This window comes from Nicotiana sylvestris, chromosome 8 (assembly GCF_000393655.2).
Source record: "Nicotiana sylvestris chromosome 8, ASM39365v2, whole genome shotgun sequence".
Classification (NCBI taxonomy): Eukaryota; Viridiplantae; Streptophyta; class Magnoliopsida; order Solanales; family Solanaceae; genus Nicotiana; species Nicotiana sylvestris.
This window is the reverse complement of record NC_091064.1, coordinates 19218317-19230481: the sequence shown is the minus strand read 5'-3', so window position 1 is coordinate 19230481 and position 12165 is coordinate 19218317.

Below are 12165 nucleotides of genomic sequence, written 5' to 3'. Positions count from 1 at the left end.
GTGGCCTAGGCAAAAGTGCCTTGGCCTTTGGTACAACCAGCTCGGGCATGTCAGTCACGTGTTCCCTAGACTAGTTCACGACATCTTGAGTCTCTAACTAGGCTTCACCATCAATATCAATCCGCACATCATTGTTCACATTTTGATTAACCATATCATCAACAATCAAAGGTACATCATTATACCGCAACTCAACATCTTCATCCATAACTTGCTTTTGCTTTGAGGCATTCACATCACTGCCTCTCCCACTTATTGTTGTAACCGCCATCACATGATTATTATTCCCACCCTTCGGGTTCACTACCGTATCACTTGGTGGTGCACCCTTGGGACAAGTATTCAACGTTTGAGAGATTTGGCCTAATTGAACCTCCAAGTTCTGGATAAATGTATTATGAGAAGCTAATTGGGCATCGGAATCTTGGTTATTTTTCATCATTTGCTCGAACATGTTTTCAGTTCGCCCCATATCACTCCCGGAGGAACTCAGACCTTGAGAAGGAAAGAGGGTGGATTGTTCGGTTGTTGGTACATGGGGGGCCTTTGAAAGCCTTGCCCCTAGTTTCCTTGGTTTCCGCTATTGTTCCACCCTCCTTGATTGTTGTTGTCGCCCCAATTATTGTTATTACCATTCCAATTCCCTTGGTTTCTTTGATTACCCCAATTGTTGTTTTGGTTGTTATTATTCCAATTGCCACCACATTGTTATTGATTGTTGTTACTCCAATTACCTCCGCCTTGTTGTTGATTGCCCCAATTTACTTGAGGATGCCATTGTTGATTCGAAGAGTTGCCTCTATTCCCTTGGTAGTTATTGACATATTGGACCTCTTCGCTTTGATCATCATAGAACTCATTTGAATAACCACCACCATCATTGTTGTTGTCATATTGTTCACAATTACCTTGAGGATGTTGCCCTCTTTGCCTCCTTTTCAACATAGAAACACCTTCCATTGCATTGACTTGGCGTGGGTTTTGGACTTGTTGCAATTACACCTTTGCCAATTGATTCATAGTTGTTGTAAGCTCGGCGATAGCTTGGCGATGATCGTGCAATTCCTTGTGCAAATGGATAAATGTAGGGTCACCTTGGGGCACATTTGCTCGGCTTTGCCATGCCGAAGAGGTGTCGTCTATTTCATCAGGTACATCACATGCCTCTTGGTAAGAAAGTTTCATAAAGTTCCCCTCTGGCCAATTGGTTCACAATGCATTGATTCGTGGTGTTGATGCCCTATAAAAGGTTTGTTGAATCATAGCCTCGGTCATGTAGTTATTAGGGCACTCTTTCACCATTGTTCTATATCTTTCCCATATCTCGTGCAAAGGTTCCATTGTCTCTTGCTTGAAGGCTAGAATTTCATCCCGAAGAGCCGCTATATGACTTGGAGAAAAGAACTTGGCAATAAATATGTCCGCCAATTCATCCCATGTTGTAATAGAATGATTGGGGAGCCTTTCTAACCAATCCAATGCTTTACCCCGAAGAGAGAACGAGAAAAGACTCAATCTCAACGCATCCTCGGACACGTTTGTCTGCTTGCTACCCCAACATGTATCCACAAACCCCTTCAAGTGCTTGTAGGCATTTTGATCGGAGGCGCCCGTGAAATACCCTCTTTGCTCGAGAAAGGTCAACATAAAATTTGTGATTTGAAAGTTCCCCGCCCGGATTTGGGGAGGCACAATAGCACTGGCGTATCCTTGATTTGGCAAAACTCTGGGAGCCACTCTCGGCGGTTGCAGAAGAGGGTCTGGAATATTGTTGTTCTCATTTGCATTTATATTAGCATTTTGGGCCCTCCGTGGAACTTGAGGTAAGACCTCATATTGTTCTAAATTCTCTACCTCCTCCCCCGCTATCACATTGCCGATAGGGTCATTTGCATTAAGAGCCATTTGTACCTGATTGATCGACACAAATAGAATTAGTAAACAAGAAGGAAAGAGAAGCAAAACACAAAACTAACTAAACAGATAGTCAACACCGTAAGCTCCACGACAACGGCGCCAAAAAGTTGATCACTGCCAACTCGACGCTACACTAAGGTAGGAAGAGCAGGTCACAATAGCTTTTACCCGATATGAGGGTCGGGATTGATTTCCTCAGGGAGCTAGTAATGGAATTGGATTGTCTGTCTAGCCTAGAGATGTGTTTGTACTCCTAATGTCACTTCAAACATTTTTGGGTTTTTCGAATTATAACTACTTTTATAAAACTATTGATTAACACTAAATTATGCTACGAGAATATTTCTAAGTTGTATCTAATGGGAAGAAGTGCACTAGGATCGTGACACTACCTAGGTGGCTAATTGACGGGTAGATGTTACTAAGATTCGATTGACATAATTGGGGCTTATGCTATAACCGTTGCACAATTTTACCCACTCTCACACCTCTCGATAGAGAAAGTGACTTTGCCCAATTGATTCTCTCGAGACCAAATGGGTAGGCAAATTAGACCAAGCAACTAGGGTTCAAGTACGGTAATTACTCTCTCGAGGTTTAACCCGTTAATTGGGATTATCATTTCTCATGAGTCCATCCTAATTCCTTGTTGGGTCAATTTTTGGGGTCATAGGCTCTCTTTCTCAAGAAGAGTTAAACCCACAAAGCTTGAATCAGTGTTTGCAACCATCAATTCTAAATTAAAATATAAAATCAACCCAAATAGCAACACCCATAGTCAATCTAACACTAGACGGCAACACCCATCAATTACCCATACTAGGGTTAAGCCACAACCCTAGATAATGGGTTTAGCTACTCATGCTAGATAACAAAATTGAAGAAATAAATGAAAAACTAAGCATATTAATTAATTGCTAAAATTAAATTACAAGAATCTATCGTAAATGTAAAGCAAAAGTGCCAAAAATGGCTACAAAATACGTTCTCTTGAGCGCAACTCTCCACTGATATATCTGATTCCCTAAAAAATGGTAAAATATTCTATTTATAATAGGCTGGAAAAATCGGACAAAAAACCCCTGCGGGGTCAGTGCGGGCCGCATTAAATGGACCGCGACTGCACTGGGCTTACTTCTGCTTCTCTGAACTTGGACTCCGCGGACCGCGTAGAACGGACCGCGGCCGCGGAGGGAGCTAGCGCGGTCCGCGCAACCACAACCGCGGACCGCATGGCACTGGCTTTGCAAACTTCATCTCTCTGAATCTCATAACCGCGGACCGCACAAATGAGTAGTGCGACCGCGGAGCCTTCATCGCGGACCGCAGATGTGTACCGCGACCGCGCTTCTTCTAGCCTGATTCACCAACTCTCTGAACCACCTAGTGCGGCCGCATTCCACTTTGCGCGGTCCGCACTAGGCCTTCTTTTCTTAAATTTCTTGGTCTTTGATACTTGAGCAGGTTTCACTCCTTTTTGAGTCGATCTTTGACATTTTGTCACTTTGTCGATCAAACTTGCGATCAAGAACAACTTGTGAGCCTTTTAGGACAATTTTGTAACAATATATGATCAAAGCATAGGCAAGTAGGGGCATAAAACATGTTAAAATCTTAACTTATCATCCTCCCTTGTCATTACAACATTTCTAGCTGCCTCGGTCATGCCAGCATTGACATGCTCCTCGAATGACTCTGATAGTACTCAAAGCCTCCATGAGTCTGCACTCTAAGGCAGTGACGATTTTCCTTAGTTCCATCTCGGTCTGTGTACGTCCCTCCAAATCATTCGGATACTCTCAATCTCTTCAAGAGTGTGCCCCTCAAGAATGCTAAGGGTGCCTTCCATCTTCTTCAAGCGTTGGCCAAAGATCTCCACGGCGTCCATCCTCACGATCATCTTCATCACCCATTTTTTTTCCGAGCGAGACATCCTCAGGAAGGACCTCCACTTCACCCTCGCTTGCCTCAGTGGCAGATGGTTCTTAAGATGTAAGTCCTTCGTTTGACATAACCTCGGTTGGTACCTCCTCGCTCTTGTTGGTGGCATTTCTCCTTTTTTATGACCGCTCTTGCCAGCAACAACCTGGATGACGTTGGCTTGGGCGTTGATAGCGTTAATTTCTCCGCCGTTCTCCATTCCCTTAGTTGCAACCTTTGCTCTGATACCACGTTGTCACGTCCTTAGTTGTTAACTAAGTATACGTGTGGCACTTGACAACTTGCTCACGATCTTGCACAACTTGCTCAAGTTCTTGCTATGCCAAGTCAGCCTTACTACACTTAAGATCACTAAGAGAATGGTAGAAAAAAATACAAGAGAATTATTAAAGGAAGCTTTGTATTAGGGAGAACTTGAATTGTTTGCTTGGTGAATTACAATTGAATGGCCCCCCTATATATGCTAGTCTCCTATGGGCTAGTGTGTAAATAATAATTATTATACAAGTCCTTAATGTTTACAAGATAAAGGGTTTCTCTAGAATTCTCTACAAGTTTAGAAGATTCCAAGGACTTTCCTAGCAAATCCATAAGGATCTAGGTTCTTGCTAAGGAAATGTCCATACTTATCTAGAATCTTCTCACAAATGCTAGCCTTCTTCTTATGTAAGCATTCAGATGACATTAATATATGCCAAATGGCGCCTATGTGGCATGATGACATGGAGGGTCATCACACTAGGCTCAATTATTATCCATAAATCATGATTATCAGAGAAATTATTGCACATATCAGTAACTTTGCAATAAAGAAGAAAATAGATAAAACTTGAGTTCAACAGGTAATCTGTGTTGATACCCAATTTTTCCCTATATATTTTTAATATGCAAAGTACTTTCAAAATAGCATAAATATGCATTTATAACTATGTCCAAATGTTTTATCATTTTTTCCTATTTTTTTAAAAGATTTTTAAACCAATTTATTCCCGTATTTTACTCATAAAAAACCAATAATAATTCCCCAAATTATAAGTTTTGGTGATTCATTTGTTGGATCGTCATATTTTTACTAAAATATAGCTAAGATAATTTTTGCATATTTTTACAAATTTATTTAGTATTTTTAAAGCTAAATTGCATATAATTGCAATATTAGCCTCTTATAGATTTAATTGCATTTAAATCTATAAATATTAAGTCCAGTATTTTTAATTTGATAATTATGTACTATAAATCATTTTAGCACCTTTAATTTATCTACAGAAATTATTTTATTATTTTTTATAAATAAAAAAAGAAAAATTGGATATTTAAAATCTAGCCCAATTATATTTCAATTATTGCCTGAATTGAACCTCCAATTTAAACCCAATTACCCGGCCCAATTCCTACTCATACCTGACCCCCAACCCGATTAAACCGACCCATACCCAAATCCCCACCTAACCTTTTAAATCCCAGCCGTTGATCATTTAGATCAACGGCTATCGGCTGCCCTTTCCTTTTTTAATCCAAACTAACCCCTAAACCTAAATCATTTCTTACCTACCTCCACCCTTGAATCCCCTTCTCTCTCTATTCTCTCTGAAACTCCATCAAACCCTAGCCACCGCCACCCTAATCCGCTCTAATCCATGGCCTTCCAAGGTCATCGGATACCTGTATCAACCTCCCACGACCCCTACGTGTTCGTTCCTGTGGTCTCATGAATAGATCCTAAAAGGGATTTTTCCAGTGTTTGCTCGATGATTGTTCTCCGGTCATCTCTGACTTTTCTCCGGCCAGCCATGGCCATTCGAGTCAGACCTTCGACTCTCCTTCTTAGATCGATGGTTTTCAAGGCCTTTTTCATCACTTGGGGTTCTTCTGAAACCCTAACCTCTAAGGTTCTTTCGATTTCTTTTAGATCTGCTTCATATCTATGTTTGCTTTGGACTTCTAAGCATTTTTCTCGAAGTTTCTTTTTAAACTCTACTTTCAAAACCCCTTATCTTTTCCGATTAGGGTTTTTGTTGAGTTATTTCAAAACGTTTCTCTGATTTTTTGACATGTTTTGCTATGTTTGCTCGTATCGTTCTTCTACCTGAGTTTTCATGTTAAAAGCCCTAATTTCTTTTGACTGTTTATTAGATGAATGCTTGTTTGCTTGAGTTTTGTCCTATTTGTTTGTTTATACTCTTTTAAAACTCTAATGTTGTTGAAAATCCTATGGATTTGAATCTGAGACTGTTCTTTTAAGTGCATGACTTGATTTGAAGTTCTTTATTTCAAAACCTTTTATTCCTTTGTGTGATTCTTCTGACTCTGGTTTTCTATCATCTCTAAAACTCGATTATGCTCGAAATCCTAATTTTAAAAAGGGGGTTTTCCTCACCTGCTACTGTGAGGTCTTTGCATGCCTTTGATATTCTATGTTTTCTTCACTACTGATTCAATGTGACTTGACCTACTAGACTATCATGCTTCGAATGTTGTTACCTACTGAATTTTGTGCTACTATTGTATGCTATTTCCTTTGCCAACAGGCTTGGCCTCGCATGTATAGTGTTTATGCACCCTATTTATATGCTGAGTTTCCTTCTTTGACTGGTCTTCAATTTGTGACTGATTTCAAACTTTTCCTTTGTGAAATTCTGATTTCACTCGCATGTTAAGGTTAACTGACTTCTTTTCCTGTTTTGCCTTACTGAATCCTTTCCAAAATTAGATTATTTCTGTACCTAGATTTGATTGCTTACTTAATATTGTACTACTTCTTTTATGGTAACTGTCAGCATGCTGACAAGTTGATTTCCTTCCTTTTTTTGAACTTGTCATTGCCCGTTAAGCAAGCGATCCCTTAATTAAAGGAAACCACTTGTATAGATGATTCTGAATCATGATTGTTTCCATGTTTGTAGCTTATTACCTCTCTCTTACTCGTTTTCAAAAACTATAAATACCATGTACTTCTTTTCTTTCAAGGACACAAACACAAGGCATAAAACACTTGAGTTCAAACACACACTCCACTAAATCTCTCTCTTTTTCTCTGTTACTACTATATTGTTGCCTTACCTAGCCGGCTGAAAGCCAAGGCTAGGCTGTCAAAAACTTGATTATTTTCCTCTGCATTTGCATTTCTTACTGGTATGTTCGAATTAAGCTTCTGCACCAACAACAACATGCTTATTTACTGTTTCTTGCATCCTTGCTTGTCTACTGTTTGTATTTAACCCTGTACCATTATTAAAGCATGTTGTAACTTCCCCTTTTTCCTGTTCTGAATAAATGTATCATGACTTGTGAATCCTAAATCTCTACCCCAATGCATTTAATACTTGTGGTTGTTTTAGGGCATGGCAACATTGGACATTGCTGTACATGACCCAAACTTGATTCCCCTGGGATCACAACCTCCATGTTTATCTCATATGTTGTGATTGGGTTACAGGCATGTCAACACTTCCCATTGTTGTGCTGTCTCCCTATCATCCTTTCCCCTCCTCTATTCCCTCAGTTCTTGAAACTTTGTTTCTGCACTTTTATCATATTCTTTGACTTAAGTTCTATCCCCCCACCCCATGTGAGCCCTGCCTTGGGACCCATGAGCTCCTTCTGAAATTGGACACATAAGGGCTGGCATTTCCACACTGCATTCATCCCTTTTCTGGTTATGTAACTTGGGTGTGAGCGCTGCCCAGGGTCCTATTGAGACCCTTAGGGAACTATGACACACTCAAGTCCGAGAAAGGCTTTGGATCAATGGCAATTTTGAGGTGGTTTATTCCTTAACTCAGAGAGGAAGTCAAAAATCAGGCTTCCTCTGGTTGTAACTTTTCTGATGTAACTCATTATTTCCGGTTTGTAATAATTTGTAATAAACATTTGGGGGCTGGCTAGTAAAAATGGTTGGGTAACTATGTATGCTCAAGGGTAGAGAACATGCCTATAGGACTTATGTGCTGAACAATTCAATTCTACGTTTAGAAAAACATGCCTATAGGACTGTTTTAAATTCTTTGTATTCAATTCTGCATTTTTTAGATACCATGTCTGTAGGGTTTATCTCAATTTCTTCATGGTTAATGTCACACCTAGATAACCTGCCTATAGGACTTATTTACATACTGCATTCCACCTAGATATCATGCTTTAGGTTCTAAACGGCTATAAATAAGTGTCATGTTCATAATATCGAAATCAGTAATATATAGAAATCATGCCTATAGGGATTCCCAAGTAAATCTAGTTCGTTTCCATTCACATTCGATGTTAGATATCATACCTATATGGATTAAAATCAGCAAATAGTAGATACCATCGCCTATAGAATCTGAAACTAGTTCAATTTCAAATCAGTTCGCTTCCGAACCAGTTTTAAACAACTTTCCTTCTTTATTTAACGAGGTTTAGCAAGCATGACTATAGGATCCCAGACCATTCATTTTAAGTTGTTACTGTTTTGCCACACTTTAATTCAGTAAGTAGATACCATGTTTCTAAGGGCTCACCCAAACACTTAGGCAAGCCTTAGGTAATAACCATAATAAAATTTGAATCCGCTTTTGTTAGTTGCTACAACCAGCAGGCATGCCTGATTCGTACTTCTTATCTGAGTTATGTAATAAACTGATCTGCCTCAACAATTAAACTCCCCTCGTCTTTAGTATTTTAATCAGACCTAAAAAGTATGTGCAAGTCATGCTATTTATGTGTTTTTTTGTTTGAGAAGGAATACATGGGCCTTTATATGTTTATATGCTTCCCCAACATGCAGTATTATGTGTTTTGTATGTCGCCTTAGATTTTTTTCTTTTGAAACCATATCAACCTAATATCCCTCCCTTTTAGGAATATTAGTCCTAAGCTCCTCCGGGACTGATAGAAATGGGACGGGTAATAGCATGCAATAGTGATCGAGACCAATCCTTGCTTTAAATACCTTAACGGGGTGGAAAGGATAGATATGGATATGATGACCAGTGTGCTAATACCACGTGTATCCCCTCTTTTGAGGAGTGTCATACCGGGTATCGCGTTGATGTGATCCATATTAAATACAAACCTAGGACCCCTTTACATTCATCAACATGCTTAGTTATAACTCTTTCAAAACATTGCTTTATTTTATCATTTCTAAACACTTGTGTATTTAAAAACCCTTCTTATGTGAGCCTTGTTTGTTTACTTATTAATTGCACGGATGCACAATCAACTGTCTGACTGGGAACCACACTAGTGGATCCTGAGGGTGCCTAACACCTTCCCCTTAGGATAATTTCAAGCCCTTACCCTATCTCTGGTTATTCAAACGAACTTAGAATTAAACCCAATTGGTGTCCTAATGTACTCTAAATCATTAGGTGGCAATTCTTCAAATTGCAAAACCCAGTTCCCAAAAGGAACGAGTTGTCTCATACCAAATGTCATAAACCTAATTTCGCGAGAAAAAGGAGGCGCGACATCATGGCGACTCTGCTGGGGATATTTAGGCTTTTACCATTTCGGACTATTATTGTGGATTTATACCTCTTTATGTGCAATTACTTGTTTAATTCTTTTAAGCATTCAATTCCCTTTTCAACTGCAAAACTGACTTGTCTTCTTTTTTCTTTCCTTACTACTGCTTTAAATTATGAAACTGCTGTATTTACTGCTTTCTTAAAGTGAAAATACGTGCCAACATGCTTTTAATTATTGCATAATCATGCTTAACATCATACTCCACTCATGCCAAATGAATACCATAGCAACGCTTATAATGAGTGGTTGCTCTCTTCCTATATTATTACCCTCTAAATCCGGAAAAGGCATATTTACGGTAAAACCAGTCGATCAATGGCGTAGTCGACGGTTCCGTGCCTTTCTCCCTTGAGTTGTCCGCTCAAGGGTACCAGTCTAAAACCCTATAGAAACCTTACTCTATTTAAATTGTGCATGCATCATGGTCAAACCTAGCCGAGTCAGTTATGTTGTCCGCATAATGACTCTTTAAGATAGCCTTGTCCAAAGTCCACTAGGTTTCCCTAAACCCAAATGGTCATCCTCACGTTCTGTGCATTTATTTGGAGAACTAAATGCTTCATTCTATTTGCTGGTATTAAATAGTCGAGTCTGGTGGGGGTAAGGGCCTAACCTTGTTTGTCTTGTAGAAATGAGGCACAAAGTCCCCAGATTCAGCATGGTCACCAACATCCACCCAAAATTGCTAAGTTGGTGGGAGGATCTTCACTCGAGTGATCAAACTCTTGTCCGGAAATATCTGGGCAATCTACCTTCTCTTCTGGAGATTCAACCCAACAACAAGATCATAGAAACTGCTACTTTGTTCTGGGACTGTAAGAGGGTCGTATTCCACTTTGAGGACATTGAAATGACAACCTCGCTAGAAGAAGTATAAGGATTGGCCGGTATAGCATGGGAAACTCCGGGTTTGTTAATGCTTGAGAACCGCAAGGGCAGGGACATCCTCAAAATGATGGGTTTGAAGAAGAATCTAGAACTACCATGTTTGAAAGAATCCTACATTCCTTTTGACTATTTGTATGAAAGGTACGGTCACAGCAAATCCTACTGTACCTATCCTGACGAGTTTGCCATCACATCATTAGGGCATATTCACCGAAGGGTCTTTGTATTCATGTTTTGTTTCCTTGGGTTGATCGTGTTTCCCATGAAGAAAGCAAGAATCCATACCAGGTTGCCCATGGTAACTAAGACCTTAATGGAAGGAATTGGCGGACAACCCTTCAGCATTGTGCCCATGATCATTGCGAAAATATACCGAGCCTTGGAGAAGTGTCAACAAGGAGCCAAACACTTCGAAGGCTGCAATTTGCTACTTCAGCTCTGGCTCATGGAGCATCTCCAAAGGGGTGAATACCGACAAGAGATTCAGTAAAGAGACTGGGATGATCATATCGCTTTCCATCATCCGCAACGAATGAATTACATGCCCAACATGTTCGCCCAGCCAGAAGATGCCAACGGATGGGTAGAATTATTCGATAATCTAACTGAAGGCTAGGTACAGTGGATGTTCGAGTGGTTTTCGACCGAGGAATTCATTGCCAGATCCAGAGATGTACCTTTCCTGATATTGATCGGTCTGCGAGGAACATACCCTTACGTCCCTCTCCAAGTTATGAGGCAAGCTGGTAGGAAGCAGGTTATACCCAGGGTCGATAAGATGAGTCATTTCCAGGATGACTTCTAGGCTGATGATAGTCCTTATAAGTGCCAAGTTCAGCATATGTGGCAATGCAAGATTGTCATGGGGAGAAATACTATCGAGCCAGACAGATACCACACTAGCTGCACTCCATACTATTCAGGCTGGTTGGAAGATAATCACGATGTTCTGGGCCATCCAGGGTTTGCTAGGGGCCACAGGATCATAGATGAAAGGGTCGAGGCACAATTCAAATACAACCAACTACGCAAGAGGATCCGAGAGTGCAAAAGCGAGCACTGTGAGATACAAGAAGCCAACCAGAAACTGATTGAGCAATGGAAAGATATGGTTGTCAGTGCCAACAAGCGACTGGGATACCTGGAGCGAGGCATAGTGGAATTAGGAAGAAAGTTTCTCAAGTGGGACGAAGACTGACAAAATGCTGAAGGAAACGAAGGTGTACATCTAGCCAGAGCCTACCTATTGCTGGGACTTCGCGAGCTGGGAAAGCTGTTCGACGGAGCTAAGGATGCCAAATCTGGGGAAGGTCCTTCTGGGACCAAATAGATAGGAGTTTGTCTTTTTGCTTTATAAAATGTAATAAAGTCAATGGCCATTAATGACATTTATTTCATGTTTGTTTAGTGTCGATTTTTTGAGGCATTTAGCATTCTAAGTTCTCCAAATTAATTTGTCACTAGGCCTACCTCGGGCATAAAGAGGTTTCCAAATTAGGACACGTTTTACATTCCGCACTATGTGTTTAAATATCACAACATTTTTATGATCTTCACTAACTTGTTACCTTTTTGTTTTTACTTTTGTTTTATTATTCCCTTCCCCAAAGGTTAGTTCGTGCACTCTGGCAACATCATCTTATTCCACGAGATCCAGGGGCCCTTCACCCACTCCTCCTCTTAGTCCTGTCAAAAATAAGAACAAAGGGAAGATGGAAGATTTGAACAATGTCATAAAGGAGAACTCAGCTGAACGGGTAGAGGTCACTCATGGTCATGGTACTCAGGTTTCCAAAGAAAATGCATCTCAACTCGAACACAAGCTGCTGAAATTCCAAGAAGAACTTGATCAGGTTCAGAATCTAGCAAATCTATAATTTTCCCTCACCACTCCAGATATCAATTTCCCAA